Source organism: Plenodomus lingam, assembly GCF_022343315.1.
Source record: "Plenodomus lingam strain CAN1 chromosome Unknown contig_37, whole genome shotgun sequence".
Taxonomy (NCBI): Eukaryota; Fungi; Ascomycota; class Dothideomycetes; order Pleosporales; family Leptosphaeriaceae; genus Plenodomus; species Plenodomus lingam.
Genome location: NW_027093950.1, coordinates 18,764 through 36,180, shown reverse-complemented (window position 1 = coordinate 36,180; position 17,417 = coordinate 18,764). Strand labels below are relative to the sequence as shown.

At 35.7% G+C, this 17,417-nt stretch overlaps 3 non-coding genes across 3 annotated transcripts; all 3 read left to right on the top strand.

Moving 5' to 3' along the window:
• Positions 1–90: 90 nt before the first annotated feature.
• On the top strand, positions 91–6,973 carry IAQ61_008617. The gene has a single exon (XR_010715552.1). It is a non-coding gene; the product is annotated as a 28S ribosomal RNA (ribosomal RNA).
• An 880-nt stretch (positions 6,974–7,853) lies between these two features.
• On the top strand, positions 7,854–9,650 carry IAQ61_008616. The gene has a single exon (XR_010715551.1). It is a non-coding gene; the product is annotated as an 18S ribosomal RNA (ribosomal RNA).
• Positions 9,651–15,614: 5,964 nt separating this feature from the next.
• On the top strand, positions 15,615–17,411 carry IAQ61_008615. Its single transcript, XR_010715550.1, has one exon. It is a non-coding gene; the product is annotated as an 18S ribosomal RNA (ribosomal RNA).
• The last annotated feature ends 6 nt before the right edge of the window (positions 17,412–17,417 follow it).

Below are 17,417 nucleotides of genomic sequence, written 5' to 3'. Positions count from 1 at the left end.
TTTGTTTCCTTAGTAAGCTTGCCTACTAATTAGATCCCCTAAAACTACTTGCAATTGCAGTTAGCGTTAGTAATACTGTAATAAATTACAACTTTTAACAACAGATCTCTTGGTTCTAGCATTAATAAAGAACGCAGCGAAATGCGATAAGTAGTGTAAATTGCAGAATTTAGTAAATTATTAAATCTTTAAACGTATATTGCGCCCCTTAGTATTCTATAGGGCATGCCTGTTTAAGCGTTATTTGTACCCTTAAGCTCTGCTTAGTATTAGGTGTTTGTTCTACTTGGGACTCGCCTTAAAACAATTGGTAGCTAGCACATTAGCCTAGAGCGCAGCACATTTTGCGCCTCTTATTATGGTTGTTAGTATCTATTAAGACACTTTTTAAGCTCTTAACCTTAGATTAGGTAGGGATACCTACTAAACTTAAGCATATTAATAAGCGGAGGAAAAGAAACTAATAGGGATTGCCCTAGTAACGGCGAGTGAAGCGGCAACAGCTTAAATTTAAAATCTGGCTCTTTTAGGGTCTAAGTTGTAATTTGCAGAGGGCGCTTTAGCGTTAGCAGCAGTCTAAGTTCCTTAGAACAGGACGTTATAGAGGGTAAGAATCCTATACGTGGTCGCTGGCCTTCGCTGTGTAAAGCCCCTTTAATAAGTTAAGTTATTTAGGAATGTAGCTCTAAATAGGAGGTAAATTTCTTCTAAAGCTAAATACTAGCTAGAGACTAATAGCGCACAAGTAGAGTGATTAAAAGATAAAAAGTACTTTAGAAAGAGAGTTAAATAGCACGTGAAATTGTTGAAAGGGAAGCGCTTGCAGCTAGACTTGCCTATAGTTACTTATCTAGGCTTTTGTCTAGTGCACTCTTCTATAGGCAGGCTAGCATTAGTTTAGGCAGTTAGATAAAGGTCTCTATTACGTACCTCCCTTTAGGGAGGCTTTATAGGGGAGACGACATGTAACTAGCCTAGACTAAGGTCCGCGTATCTGCTAGGATGCTAGCGTAATAGCTATAAGCGGCCTGTCTTAAAATATGGACTAAGGAGTCTAATATCTATGCAAGTGTTTAGGTGTTAAGCCTAGACGCGTAATAAAAGTGAACGGAGGTAGGAACCCTTTTAGGGTGCACTATTAACCAATCCTAATGTCTTTGGAAGGATTTAAGTAAGAGCATAGCTATTAGGACCTAAAAGATGGTGAACTATGCTTAAATAGGGTAAAGCTAGAGGAAACTCTAGTGGAGGCTTGCAGCAGTTCTAACGTGCAAATTGATTGTTAAATTTAGGCATAGGGGCGAAAGACTAATTAAACTATCTAGTAGCTAGTTCCTGCTAAAGTTTCCCTTAGGATAGTAGTAACGTATTTAGTTTTATAAGGTAAAGCAAATAATTAGAGGCCTAGGGGTTAAAATAACCTTTACCTATTCTTAAACTTTAAATATATAAGAAGTCCTTGTTACTTAATTAAACGTAGACACTTAAATGTACTGTTACTAGTAGGCTATTTTTAGTAAGCAGAACTAGCGATACAGGATAAACTAAACGCAGGGTTAAGGTGCTAGAATGCACGCTTATTAGACACTATAAAAGGTGTTAGTTTATCTAGACAGTAGGATAGTAGCTATAGAAGTTAGAATCTGCTAAGGAGTGTGTAACAACTTACCTGCTAAATAAACTAGCCCTAAAAATAGATGGCGCTTAAGCGTGTTACCTATACCCCGCCGCTAGGGCAAGATTTAAGCCCTAGCGAGTAGGCAGGCGTAGAGGCTTGTGACGAAGCCTTAGGGGTAACCCTAGGTAGAACGGCCTCTAGTGTAGATCTTAGTAGTAGTAGCAAATACTTAAATAAGAACTTTAAGGACTAAAGTAGGGAAAGGTTCTGTGTAAATAGTAGTTAGACACAGGTTAGTTAATCCTAAGAGATAGGGTAATTCTATTTTAATGTTAGTGCTTGCGCCGCGCCCTTAAAAGGGAAGCTAGTTAATATTCTAGCACCTAGATGTAGATTCTCCGCGGCAACGCAACTAAGAGCGGAGACCTTAGCGGGAGCCCTAAGAAGAGTTCTCTTTTCTTCTTAACGGTCTGTTACCCTAAAATTAGTTTATCTAGAGCTAGGGTTTAATAGCTAGAAGAGCGCTGTACTTTTGCAGCGTTTAGTGCGCTCCTAATAAGCCTTAAAAATCTACTTAAAGAAATAGTTTTTACGCTAGGTTGTACTTATAACTGTAGTAGGTCTCTAAGGTAAAAAGCCTCTAGTTAATAGAATAATGTAGATAAGGGAAGTTAGCAAAATAGATCTATAACTTTGGGAAAAGGATTAGCTCTAAGGGTTAGGTACGTTAGGCCTTAGGGAGAAGCCTCTAGCGCAGAAGGGCACTAACTGCAAGGTAGGCGCCTCTTAGCGCTAGGGTGCAGACACCCTTAGCAGGTTTTAGCCGTCTAGCGTACGTTTAACAACTAACTTAGAACTAGTATAGATAAGGGGAATCTAACTATCTAATTAAAATATAGCATTGTAATAGCTAGAAAGTAGTATTAACGTAATATGATTTCTGCCTAGTGCTCTAAATATTAAAGCGAAGAGATTTAACTAAGCGCGGGTAAACGGCAGGAGTAACTATAACTCTCTTAAGGTAGCTAAATGCCTTGTTATCTAATTAGTAACGCGCATAAATAGATTAACGAGATTCCTACTGTCCCTATCTACTATCTAGCGAAACTATAGCTAAGGGAATAGGCTTAGCTAAATTAGCGGGGAAAGAAGACCCTATTAAGCTTAACTCTAGTTTAATATTGTGAAAAGATATAGGGGGTGTAGAATAGGTAGGAGCTTTGGCGCTAGTAAAATACTACTACCCTTATTGTTTTTTTACTTATTTAATAAAGCGGAGCTAGGCCTTACTGCCTAACTTCTAGCGTTTAAGGTCCTTTGTGGGCTAATCTAGGTTAAAGACATTGTTAGGTAGGGAGTTTGGCTAGGGCGGCACATCTATTAAACTATAACGCAGGTGTCCTAAGGGGGACTTATAGAGAATAGAAATCTCTAGTAGAGTAAAAGGGCAAAAGTCCCCTTAATTTTGATTTTTAGTGTGAATACAAACTATAAAAGTGTGGCCTATTAATCCTTTAGTCCCTTGAAATTTAAGGCTAGAGGTGCTAGAAAAGTTACTATAGGGATAACTGGCTTGTGGCAGCTAAGCGTTTATAGCGACGTTGCTTTTTAATCCTTTAATATTAGCTCTTCCTATTATACTAAAGCAGAATTTAGTAAGCGTTAGATTGTTCACCTACTAATAGGGAACGTAAGCTAGGTTTAGACCGTTGTAAGACAGGTTAGTTTTACCCTACTAATAACCTTGCCCTAATAGTAATACCGCTTAGTACGAGAGGAACTGCGGTTTTAGATAATTGGTTTTTGCAGCTATCTAACTAGGTATTGCCGCGAAGCTACTATCTGCTAGATTATGGCTAAACGCCTCTAAGTTAGAATCTATGCTAGAATAGGGTGATTTCCGCCTGCACTAGTTAGATACAAATAGGCCTTTGGCCTAGAACCTTACTAGATCGGCGTTGGCAGCCCTATTAAAGTTAGGGTTGTTAGCTAGTGTATTGCAATTGTATAGTGCGCAGGATTAAATCCTTTATAGATAACTTAGTTGTCTAGCTAGGTCGTGTAAGTAGTTAAGTAGCCTTGTTGTTACAAGCTACTAAGCGTAAGCCCGTTGCTAGCTTGGTTAAAATTGGGATATTATGCCCTCCTTATTTGCAAAACTGCTGCCTAAACGGCTGCTGTTAATAGAAGGAAGAGGGCTATAGCGAATAAGTTATATAGTAATTGCAAGATAGAGAGGGCTAGAGCTAGGAGCAATCCTCGCAAAATATACAAAAGAACAGGTTATGTGTGTACGTACCTTAGGCAGTTAATATATAGCATAGGAAGATTAAGAAAGGATTTAAGATAATCTATACAGATTTTTAGGCGGTGATCTATAACTTAAGAGCGTTCTATAACTTTTTATTTTTTAGGGGTACTGTTCTATAACTTTATAGCCTTCTATACTTGAAAATTCCTCTAGGCTATTCTATAACTATAGATTATTTAAACCTTTAGGGTATTCTATTAATATTTAAAAAAATCCTGTAGGCTATTCTATAAGCTTAGGGCGTTCTATAACTTTAGGGCGTTCTATAACTTTTTATTTTTTAGGTGTAGTGTTCTATAACTTTAGGGCGTTGTATAACTTTTTCTTTTTTAGAGGTAGTGTTCTATAACTTTAGGGCGTTCTATAACTTTAGGGCGTTCTACAACTTTTTATTTTTTAGGTGTAGTGTTCTATAACTTTAGGGCGTTCTATAACTTTTTCTTTTTTAGAGGTAGTGTTCTATAACTTTAGGGAGTTCTATAACTTTAGGGCGTTCTACAACTTTTTATTTTTTAGGGTAGGTTCTATAACTTTAGGGCGTTCTATAACTTTAGGGCGTTCTATAACTTTAGGGCGTTCTACAACTTTTTATTTTTTAGGGGTAGTGTTCTATAACTTTAGGGCGTTCTATAACTTTAGGGCGTTCTATAACTTTAGGGCGTTCTACAACTTTTTATTTTTTAGGGGTAGTGTTCTATAACTTTAGGGCGTTCTATAACTTTAGGGCGTTCTATAACTTTAGGGCGTTCTACAACTTTTTATTTTTTAGGGGTAGTGTTCTATAACTTTAGGGCGTTCTATAACTTTAGGGTTCTATAACTTTAGGGCGTTCTACAACTTTTTATTTTTTAGGGGTAGTGTTCTATAACTTTAGGGCGTTCTATAACTTTAGGGCGTTCTATAACTTTAGGGATAACTTTTTTTTTTAGGGGTAGTTCTATAACTTTAGGGCGTTCTATAACTTTAGGGCGTTCTATAACTTTAGGGCGTTCTACAACTTTTTATTTTTTAGGGGTAGTGTTCTATAACTTTAGGGCGTTCTATAACTTTAGGGCGTTCTATAACTTTAGGGCGTTCTACAACTTTTTATTTTTTAGGGGTAGTGTTCTATAACTTTAGGGCGTTCTATAACTTTAGGGCGTTCTATAACTTTAGGGCGTTCTACAACTTTTTATTTTTTAGGGGTAGTGTTCTATAACTTTAGGGCGTTCTATAACTTTAGGGCGTTCTATAACTTTAGGGCGTTCTATAACTTTAGGGGGTTCTATAACTTTAGGGCGTTCTATAACTTTTTTTTTTTAGAGGTAGTGTTCTATAACTTTAGGGCGTTCTATAACTTTTTATTTTTTAGGGGTAGTGTTCTATAACTTTAGGGCGTTCTATAACTTTAGGGCGTTCTATAACTTTAGGGCGTTCTACAACTTTTTATTTTTTAGGGGTAGTGTTCTATAACTTTAGGGCGTTCTATAACTTTAGGGCGTTCTATAACTTTAGGGCGTTCTACAACTTTTTATTTTTTAGGTAGTGTTCTATAACTTTAGGGCGTTCTATAACTTTAGGGCGTTCTATAACTTTAGGGCGTTCACTTTTTTTTTTAGGTGTTCACAGGGCGTCAACTTAGGGGTTCTATAACTTTAGGGCGTTCTACAACTTTTTATTTTTAGGGTAGTATTCTATAACTTTAGGGCGTTCTATAACTTTTTCTTTTTTAGAGGTAGTGTTCTATAACTTTAGGGCGTTCTATAACTTTTTATTTTTTAGGGGTAGTGTTCTATAACTTTAGGGCGTTCTATAACTTTTTATTTTTTAGGGTTAGTATTCTATAATATTAGAGTGTTCTATAACTTTTTCTTTTTTAGAGGTAGTGTTCTATAACTTTAGGGCGTTCTATAACTTTAGGGCGTTCTACAACTTTTTATTTTTTAGGGGTAGTGTTCTATAACTTTAGGGCGTTCTATAACTTTAGGGCGTTCTATAACTTTAGGGCGTTCTATAACTTTAGCGTTCTATAACTTTTTATTTTTTAGGGTTAGTATTCTATAATATTAGAGTGTTCTATAACTTTTCTTTTAGAGGTAGTGTTCTATAATATTAGAGTGTTCTATAACTTTTTATTTTTTAGGGGTAGTATTCTATAATATTAGAGTGTTCTATAACTTTTTCTTTTTTAGAGGTAGTGTTCTATAATATTAGAGTGTTCTATAATTAGGGTTCTATAACTTTTTCTTTTTTAGAGGTAGTGTTCTATAATATTAGAGTGTTCTATAACTTTTTTTTTTTAGAGGTAGTGTTCTATAACTTTAGGGCGTTCTATAACTTTTTATTTTTTAGGTGTAGTGTTCTATAACTTTAGGGCGTTCTATAACTTTTTCTTTTTTAGAGGTAGTGTTCTATAACTTTAGAGCGTTCTATAACTTTTTCTTTTTTAGGGGTAGTGTTCTATAACTTTAGGGCGTTCTACAACTTTTATTTAGGGGTAGCGTTCTATAACTTTAGGGCGTTCTATAACTTTAGGGCCTTCTATAAGCTTAGGGTGTTCTATAACTTTAGGGCGTTCTATAACTTTAGGGCGTTCTATAACTTTTTATTTTTTAGGGTTAGTGTTCTATAACTTTAGCGCGTTCTATACATTTTATTTATTCTATTACTTTAGTCCTTTCTATAACTTTAGACTATTCTATACTAGTAGCTATTATATCCTTTTTATAATACTTATTATATTATACTATTATCTATTATTCTTTACTATTAAGTATATCCTTATATTTTATAAAACCTTTTCTCTACTAGCTAGTCCTACTATACTTTCTTTTATAACCTACTAGTATTAAATAATACCTTTATATTCTTCTTTTATACTATCTCTATTTCTTGCCTTATCTATTAAGTAGATATAGATAGAGCTAATAGATCTATAGTTAATATAGATACAGTAGTTATAGTAGAGTATAGATATTAGAGTAGATATTCTTATCTATATATTTACCTACTACTAATAAAATTCTAAGTTACTCTTATCTAGCAAATACAGGTTTATGGTTTGTATAGGGCTGCGTATGTCTACACAGTTTTACATACAAAAAAGTGTACCTTTAAGCTGTTTTCTACTACACTAACCCCGTAACGCGAAAATTAAACTAAAACCCGTTCCTATAATATATAAGGAGGGCAAATGGATTCTTAAATACTAAATGCCTAACTAACTAACTAAGGTTAAATCTACTGCGCGCAGTTCTTAGATTGGGCGGTTAAACTAGCGTTGTTAGGCACTAAGGGGGCAATTTTTGCTTGTGTCTGCGTCTATACTCCCTATAACTCCCTGTTGTTAGCGCTCTGCGCCTGTTTTAGCGGCAGTTAGACTAAATTTAAAAGTTTTGGTTTTATAATAGCTAGCCTTGTTTCCTAGATTTCTGCCTAGTTTAGATTCGCTCTAATTAGTGGGTAATTAGGGGCTTAGAGATTGCTCTTCTACTTAACTAGGCAGGCCTAGGCCTATATGCTAAAGCAACCCTACTGTTGCGCCTAGTTTTATAGTTAGCACCTGAAGTCCTACTGTTAAAGTTTTAGTAGTAGGCAAAATTTAGGGTCTGTGGATGGCTAGCACTGCTAAACTATTTAACAGATCTTAGGGGACAGCCCTGCCTAGCATCTGCTCCTAGTAAGCGTAGTAAAGTATAGGTTTTCTCTACTTAAGGCATGTATGTGGCGAGTTTAAACACGCGGAAACGCCTGTTAGGCTTTGTTGTGGACCATTCCTTAAGAAACTTAGTAGGGGCAATTAAATTAGTTGCTAGTTATAACTAGTGCCTTGTGTGCTATTATGCTAGTAGCTAGAATTGCTTCTGCGATTTCTTATTACGTACTTTCTGCCTTCTTTTGGGGGTAGTGCTTGTGCGCTTTGGCGTATTAGGCATTAGGATTGTTACCTAGTTAATTCTACTAGTAGTTATATGCTTGTCTTAAAGATTAAGCTATGTATGTCTAAGTATAAGCAATTATACTGTAAAACTGCGAATGGCTTATTAAATTAGTTATCGTTTATTTGATAGTACCTTACTACTTAGATAACTGTGGTAATTCTAGAGCTAATATATGCTAAAAACCCTAACTTTAGAAGGGGTGTATTTATTAGATAAAAAACTAACGCCCTTTGGGGCTTCTTGGTGATTTATGATAACTTTACGGATTGTATGGCCTTGCGCTAGCGATGGTTTATTTAAATTTCTGCCCTATTAACTTTTAATAGTAAGGTATTAGCTTACTATGGTTTTAACGGGTAACAGGGAATTAGGGTTTAATTCTAGAGAGGGAGCCTAAGAAATAGCTACCACATCTAAGGAAGGCAGCAGGCGCGCAAATTACCTAATCCTGATATGGGGAGGTAGTGACAATAAATACTAATATAGGGCTCTTTTAGGTCTTGTAATTAGAATAAGTACAATTTAAACCTCTTAACAAGGAACAATTAGAGGGCAAGTCTAGTGCTAGCAGCTATAGTAATTCTAGCTCTAATAGCGTATATTAAAGTTGTTGCAGTTAAAAAGCTTGTAGTTAAAACTTAGGTCTAGCTGGTAGGTCTGCCTTACCGCGTGTACTTGTCTAGCTAGGCCTTCCTTCTAGAGAACCTTATGCCCTTTACTAGGCGTGTTAGGGACTAGGACTTTTACTTTGAAAAAATTAGAGTGTTTAAAGCAGGCCTTTGCTTGAATACGTTAGCATAGAATAATAGAATAGGACGTGTGGTCCTATTTTGTTAGTTTTTAGGACTACTGTAATAATTAATAGGGATAGTTAGGGGCATTAGTATTTAATTGTTAGAGGTGAAATTCTTAGATTTATTAAAGACTAACTACTGCGAAAGTATTTGCTAAGGATGTTTTTATTAATTAGTGAACGAAAGTTAGGGGATTAAAGATGATTAGATACTGTCGTAGTCTTAACTATAAACTATGCTAACTAGGGATTAGGCGATGTTCTTTTTCTGACTTGCTTAGCACCTTACGAGAAATCAAAGTTTTTGGGTTCTAGGGGGAGTATGGTCGCAAGGCTAAAACTTAAAGAAATTAATGGAAGGGCACTACTAGGCGTGGAGCCTGCAGCTTAATTTGACTTAATATAGGGAAACTTACTAGGTCTAGATAAAATAAGGATTGATAGATTAAGAGCTCTTTCTTGATTTTTTAGGTGGTGGTGTATGGCTGTTCTTAGTTAGTAGAGTGATTTGTCTGCTTAATTGCGATAATAAATAAGACCTTAACCTGCTAAATAGCTAGGCTAGCTTTGGCTAGTTGCTAGCTTCTTAGAGGGACTATTAGCTTAAGCTAATGGAAGTTTAAGGCAATAATAGGTCTGTAATGCCCTTAGATGTTCTAGGCTGCACGCGCGCTACACTAATAGAGCTAACAAGTTCTTTACCTTAACTAAAAGGTCTAGGTAATCTTGTTAAACTCTGTTGTGCTAGGGATAGAGCATTGCAATTATTGCTCTTTAACGAGGAATGCCTAGTAAGCGCGTGTTATTAGCATGCGTTGATTACGTCCCTGCCCTTTGTACACACCGCCTATTGCTACTACTAATTAAATAGCTTAGTAAGGCCTTTAGACTAGCTTAGGGAGGTTAGCAATAACTACCCTGAGCTAGAAAGTTTGTTAAACTTAGTTATTTAAAGGAAGTAAAAGTTGTAACAAGGTTTCTGTAGGTAAACCTGCGGAAGGATTATTACCTATTTTTAAAGCACTGCCGCCTTAATTAGTAGTAGTAGTTTACTTTGATTCTGCCTATGTTTTTTGCCTACTATTTGTTTCCTTAGTGGGCTTGCCTACTAATTAGATCCCCTAAAACTACTTGCAATTGTAGTTAGCGTTAGTAATACTATAATAAATTATAACTTTTAATAACAGATCTCTTAGTTCTAGTATTAATAAAGAACGCAGCGAAATGCGATAAGTAGTGTAAATTGTAGAATTTAGTAAATTATTAAATCTTTAAACGCATATTACGCCCCTTAGTATTCTATAGGGTATGCCTGTTTAAGCGTTATTTGTACCCTTAAGCTCTGCTTAGTGTTAGGTGTTTGTTTTACTTGGGACTCGCCTTAAAATAATTGGTAGCTAGTATATTAGCCTAGAGCGCAGCATATTTTGCGCCTCTTGTTATGGTTGTTAGTATCTATTAAGACACTTTTTAAGCTCTTAACCTTAGATTAGGTAGGGATACCTGCTAAACTTAAGCATATTAATAAGTGGAGGAAAAGAAACTAATAGGGATTGCCCTAGTAATGGCGAGTGAAGCGGCAACAGCTTAAATTTAAAATCTAGCTCTTTTAGGGTCTAAGTTGTAATTTGCAGAGGGCGCTTTAGCGTTAGCAGTGGTCTAAGTTCCTTAGAACAGGACGTTATAGAGGGTGAGAATCCTATATGTGGTTGCTAGCCTTTGCTGTATAAAGCCCCTTTAACAAGTTAAGTTATTTAGAAATATAGCTCTAAATAGGAGGTAAATTTCTTCTAAAGCTAAATACTAGCTAGAGACTAATAGCGTATAAGTAGAGTAATTAAAAGATAAAAAGCACTTTAGAAAGAGAGTTAAATAGCACGTGAAATTGTTAAAAGGGAAGCGCTTGCAGCTAGACTTGCCTATAGTTGCTTATCTAGGCTTTTGTCTAGTACACTCTTCTATAGGCAGGCTAGTATTAGTTTAGGTAGTTAGATAAAGGTCTCTGTTACGTACCTCCCTTTGGGGAGGCCTTATAGGGGAGACGACATGCAACTAGCCTAGACTAAGGTCTGCGTATCTGCTAGGATGCTAGCGTAATAGCTGTAAGCGGCCTGTCTTAAAATATAGACTAAGGAGTCTAATATCTATGTGAGTGTTTAGGTGTTAAGCCTAGACGCGTAATAAAAGTGAATAGAGGTAGGAACCCTTTTAGGGTGCACTATTAACTAATCCTGATGTCTTTAGAAGGATTTAAGTAAGAGTATAGCTGTTAGGACCTAAAAGATAGTGAACTATGCTTAAATAGGGTAAAGCTAGAGGAAACTCTAGTGGAGGCTCACAGTGGTTCTAACGTGCAAATTAATTGTTAAATTTAGGTATAGGGGTGAAAGACTAATTAAACTATCTAGTAGCTAGTTCCTGCTAAAGTTTCCCTTAGGATAGTAGTAACATATTTAGTTTTATAAGGTAAAGTAAATAATTAGAGGCCTAGGGGTTAAAACAACCTTTACCTATTCTTAAACTTTAAATATGTAAGAAGTCCTTGTTACTTAATTAAATATAGATACTTAAATATACTGTTACTAGTAGGCTATTTTTAGTAAGCAGAACTAGTAATGCGGGATAAACTAAACGTGGGGTTAAGGTGCTAGAATGCACGCTTATTAGACACTACAAAAGGTGTTAGTTTATCTAGACAGTAGGATAGTAGCTATAGAAGTTAGAATCTGCTAAGGAGTGTGTAACAACTTACCTGCTAAATAAACTAGCCCTAAAAATAGATAGCGCTTAAGCGTGTTACCTATACCCTGCCGCTAGGGCAAGATTTAAGCCCTAGTAAGTAGGCAGGCGTAGAGGCTTGTGACGAAGCCTTAGGGGTAACCCTAGGTAGAACGGCCTCTAGTGCAGATCTTGGTAGTAGTAGTAAATACTTAAATAAGAACTTTAAGGACTAAAGTAGGGAAAGGTTCTGTGTGAATAGTAGTTAGATATAGGTTAGTTAATCCTAAGAGATAGGGTAATTCTATTTTAATGTTAGTGCTTGCGCCGCGCCCTTAAAAGGGAAGCTAGTTAATATTCTAGCACCTAGATGTAGATTCTCCGCGGCAACGCAACTAAGAGTAGAGACCTTGGTAGGAGCCCTAAGAAGAGTTCTCTTTTCTTCTTAATAGTCTGTTACCCTAAAATTGGTTTGTCTAGAGCTAGGGTTTAATAGCTAGAAGAGCGCTGCACTTTTACAGTATTTAGTGCGCTCCTAATAAGCCTTAAAAATCTGCTTAAAGAAATAGTTTTTACGCTAGGTTGTACTTATAACTATAGTAGGTCTCTAAGGTAAAAAGCCTCTAGTTAATAGAATAATGTAGATAAGGGAAGTTAGCAAAATAGATCTGTAACTTTAGGAAAAGGATTAGCTCTAAGGGTTAGGTACGTTAGGCCTTGGGGAGAAGCCTCTAGCGTAGAAGGGCACTAACCACAAGGTGGGCGCCTCTTAGCGCTAGGGTGCAGACACCCTTAGCAGGTTTTAGCTGTCTGGCGTATATTTAACAACTAACTTAGAACTAGTATAGATAAAGGGAATCTAACTGTCTAATTAAAATATAGTATTATAATAGCTAGAAAGTAGTGTTAACGTAATGTGATTTCTGCCTAGTGCTCTAAATATTAAAGCAAAGAGATTTAACTAAGCGCGGGTAAACAGCAGGAGTAACTATAACTCTCTTAAGGTAGCTAAATGCCTTGTTATCTAATTAGTGACGCGTATAAATAGATTAACAAGATTCCTACTGTCCCTATCTACTATCTAGCGAAACTATAGCTAAGGGAACGGGCTTGGCTAAATTAGTAGGGAAAGAAGACCCTATTAAGCTTAACTCTAGTTTAATATTGTAAAAAGATATAGGGGGTGTAGAATAGGTAGGAGCTTTAGCGCTAGTAAAATACTACTACTCTTATTATTTTTTTACTTATTTAATAAAGTAGAGCTAGGCCTTACTACCTAACTTCTAGCGTTTAAGGTCCTTTGTGGGCTAATCTAGGTTAAAGATATTATTAGGTAGGGAGTTTGGCTAGGGCGGCACATCTATTAAACTATAACGCAGGTGTCCTAAGGGGGACTTATAGAGAATAGAAATCTCTAGTAGAGTAAAAGGGTAAAAGTCCCCTTGATTTTAATTTTTAGTGTAAATACAAACTATAAAAGTGTGGCCTATTAATCCTTTAGTCCCTTAAAATTTAAGGCTAGAGGTGCTAGAAAAGTTACTACAGGGATAACTGGCTTATAGTAGCTAAGCGTTTATAGCGATGTTGCTTTTTAATCCTTTAATATTAGCTCTTCCTATTATACTAAAGTAGAATTTAGTAAGCGTTAGATTGTTTACCTACTAATAGGGAACGTAAGCTAGGTTTAGACTGTTGTAAGATAGGTTAGTTTTACCCTACTAATAACCTTGCCCTAATAGTAATACTGCTTAGTATAAGAGGAACTGTGGTTTTAGATAATTAGTTTTTGCGGCTGTCTAACTAGGTATTGCCGCGAAGCTACTATCTGCTAGATTATAGCTAAACGCCTCTAAGTTAGAATCTATGCTAGAATAGGGTGATTTCCGCCTGTACTAGTTGGATATAAATAGGCCTTTAGCCTAGAACCTTACTAGATCGGCGTTGGCAGCCCTATTAAAGTTAGGGTTGTTAGCTAGTGTATTATAATTATATAGTGCGCAGGATTAAATCCTTTGTAGACGACTTAGTTATCTAGCTAGGTTGTGTAAGTAGTTAAGTAGCCTTGTTGTTACGAGCTACTAAGCGTAAGCCTGTTGCTAGCTTGGTTAAAATTAGGATATTATGCCCTCCTTATTTGTAAAACTGCTGCCTAAACAGCTACTATTAATAGAAGGAAGAGGGCTATAGCGAACAAGTTATATAGTAATTGCAAGATAGAGAGGGCTAGAGCTAGGAGTAATCCTCGCAAAATATACAAAAGAACAGGTTATGTGTGTACGTACCTTAGGCAGTTAATATATAGCATAGGAAGATTAAGAAAGGATTTAAGATAATCTATATAGATTTTTAGGCGGTGATCTATAACTTAAGAGCGTTCTATAACTTTATATTTTTTAGGGGTACTATTCTATAACTTTATAGCCTTCTATACTTAAAAATTCCTCTAGGCTATTCTATAACTATAGATTATTTAAACCTTTAGGGTATTCTATTAATATTTAAAAAAATCCTGTAGGCTTTTCTATAAGCTTAGGGCGTTCTATAACTTTAGGGCGTTCTATAACTTTTTATTTTTTAGGTGTAGTGTTCTATAACTTTAGGGCGTTGTATAACTTTTTCTTTTTTAGAGGTAGTGTTCTATAACTTTAGGGCGTTCTATAACTTTAGGGCGTTCTATAACTTTTTATTTTTTAGGTGTAGTGTTCTATAACTTTAGGGCGTTCTATAACTTTTTCTTTTTTAGAGGTAGTGTTCTATAACTTTAGGGAGTTCTACAACTTTTTATTTTTAGGGGTAGTGTTCTATAACTTTAGGACGTTCTATAACTTTAGGGCGTTCTATAACTTTAGGGCGTTCTACAACTTTTTATTTTTTAGGGGTAGTGTTCTATAACTTTAGGGCGTTCTATAACTTTTTATTTTTTAGGGTTAGTGTTCTATAACTTTAGCGCGTTCTATACCTTTTATTTATTCTATTACTTTAGTCCTTTCTATAACATTAGACTATTCTATACTAGTAGCTATTATATCCTTTTTATAATACTTATTATATCATACTATTATCTATTATTCTTTACTGTTAAGTATATCCTTATATTTTATAATACCTTTTCTCTACTAGCTAGTCCTACTATACTTTCTTTTATAACCTACTAGTATTAAATAATACCTTTATATTCTTCTTTTATACTATCTCTATTTCTTGCCTTATCTATTAAGTAGATATAGATAGAGCTAATAGATCTATAGTTAATATAGATATAGTAGTTATAGTAGAGTATAGATATTAGAGTAGATATCCTTATCTATATATTTACCTACTACTAATAAAATTCTAAGTTACTCTTATCTAGCGAATATAGGTTTATAGTTTGTATAGGGCTGCGCATGTCTACACGGTTTTACATATAAAAAAGTGTACCTCTAAGCTGTTTTCTGCTGCACTAACCCCGCGACGCGAAAATCAAACCAAAACCTATTCCTATAATATATAAGGAGGGCAAATAGATTCTTAAATACTAAATACCTAACTAACTAACTAAGGTTAAATCTACTATGCGTAGTTCTTGGATTAGGCGGTTAAACTAGCGTTGTTAGGCACTAAGGGGGCAATTTTTGCTTGTGTCCGCGTCTATACTCCCTATAACTCCCTGTTATTAGCGCTCTGCGCCTGTTTTAGCGGCAGTTGGACTAAATTTAAAAGTTTTAGTTTTATAATAGCTAGCCTTGTTTCCTAGATTTCTGCCTGGTTTGGATTTGCTCTAATTGGTGGGTAATTAGGGGCTTAGAGATTACTCTTCTACTTAACTAGGCAGGCCTAGGCCTATATGCTAAAGCAACCCTGCTATTACGCCTAGTTTTGTGGTTAGCACCTAAAGTCCTACTGTTAAAGTTTTAGTAGTAGGCAAAATTTGGGGTCTATAGATGGCTGGCACTGCTAAACTATTTAATAGATCTTAGGGGATAGCCCTGCCTAGCATCCGCTCCTAGTAAGCGTGGCAAAGCGTAGGTTTTCTCTACTTAAGGCATGTATGTGGCGAGTTTGAACACGCGGAAACGCCTATTAGGCTTTGTTGTGGACTATTCCTTAAGAAACTTAGTAGGGGTAATTAAATTAGTTGCTGGTTGTAACTAGTGCCTTGTGTGCTGTTATGCTAGTAGCTAGAATTGCTTCTGCGATTTCTTATCACGTACTTTCTACCTCCTTTTAGGGGTAGTGCTTGTGCGCTTTGGCGTATTAGGCATTAGGATTGTTACCTAGTTAATTCTGCTAGTAGTTATATGCTTGTCTTAAAGATTAAGCTATGCATGTCTAAGTATAAGTAATTATACTGTGAAACTGCGAATGGCTTATTAAATTAGTTATTGTTTATTTGATAGTACCTTACTACTTAGATAACTATAGTAATTCTAGAGCTAATACATGCTAAAAACCCTAACTTTAGAAGGGGTGTATTTATTAGATAAAAAACTAACGCCCTTTAGGGCTTCTTAGTGATTTATAATAACTTTACGGATTGCATAGCCTTGCGCTAGCGACGGTTTATTTAAATTTCTGCCCTATTAACTTTTAATAGTAAGGTATTAGCTTACTATAGTTTTAATGGGTAACGGGGAATTAGGGTTTAATTCTAGAGAGGGAGCCTAAGAAATAGCTACTATATCTAAGGAAGGCAGCAGGCGCGTAAATTACCTAATCCTAACACAGGGAGGTAGTGACAATAAATACTAATATAGGGCTCTTTTAGGTCTTGTAATTAGAATAAGTATAATTTAAACCTCTTAATAAGGAATAATTGGAGGGCAAGTCTAGTGCTAGTAGCTGTAGTAATTCTAGCTCTAATAGCGTATATTAAAGTTGTTGCAGTTAAAAAGCTTATAGTTAAAACTTAGGTCTGGCTGGTAGGTCTGCCTTACTGCGTGTACTTGTCTGGCTAGGCCTTCCTTCTAGAGAACCTTATGCCCTTTACTAGGCGTGTTAGGGACTAGGACTTTTACTTTGAAAAAATTAGAGTGTTTAAAGCAGGCCTTTGCTTAAATACGTTAGCATAGAATAATAGAATAGGACGTGTGGTCCTATTTTGTTGGTTTCTAGGACTGCTGTAATAATTAATAGGGATAGTTAGGGGCATTAGTATTTAATTGTTAGAGGTAAAATTCTTGGATTTATTAAAGACTAACTACTGCAAAAGCATTTGCTAAGGATGTTTTTATTAATTAGTAAACTAAAGTTAGGGGATTAAAGATGATTAGATACTGTTGTAGTCTTAACTGTAAACTATGCTAACTAGGGATTAGGCGATGTTCTTTTTCTAACTCGCTTGGCACCTTACGAGAAATCAAAGTTTTTGGGTTCTGGGGGGAGTATAGTTATAAGGCTAAAACTTAAAGAAATTAATAGAAGGGCACTACTAGGCGTGGAGCCTGCAGCTTAATTTAACTTAACACGGGGAAACTTACTAGGTCTAGATAAAATAAGGATTAATAGATTAAGAGCTCTTTCTTGATTTTTTAGGTGGTGGTGCATAGCCGTTCTTAGTTAGTAGAGTGATTTGTCTGCTTAATTGCGATAATAAACAAGACCTTAACCTGCTAAATAGCTAGGCTAGCTTTGGCTAGTTGCTAGCTTCTTAGAGGGACTATTAGCTTAAGCTAATAGAAGTTTAAGGCAATAACAGGTCTGTAATGCCCTTAGATATTCTAGGCTACACGCGCGCTACACTAATAGAGCTAACAAGTTCTTTACCTTAACTAAAAGGTCTAGGTAATCTTGTTAAACTCTATTGTGCTAGGGATAGAGTATTGCAATTATTACTCTTTAACAAGGAATGCTTAGTAAGCGTGTGTTATTAGTATGCGTTAATTACGTCCCTGCCCTTTGTATATACTACCTGTCGCTACTACTAATTAAATAGCTTAGTAAGGCCTTTAGACTAGCTTAGGGAGGTTAGTAATAACTACCCTAAGCTAGAAAGTTCGTTAAACTTAGTTATTTAGAGGAAGTAAAAGTTGTAACAAGGTTTCTGTAGGTAAACCTGCGGAAGGATTATTACCTATT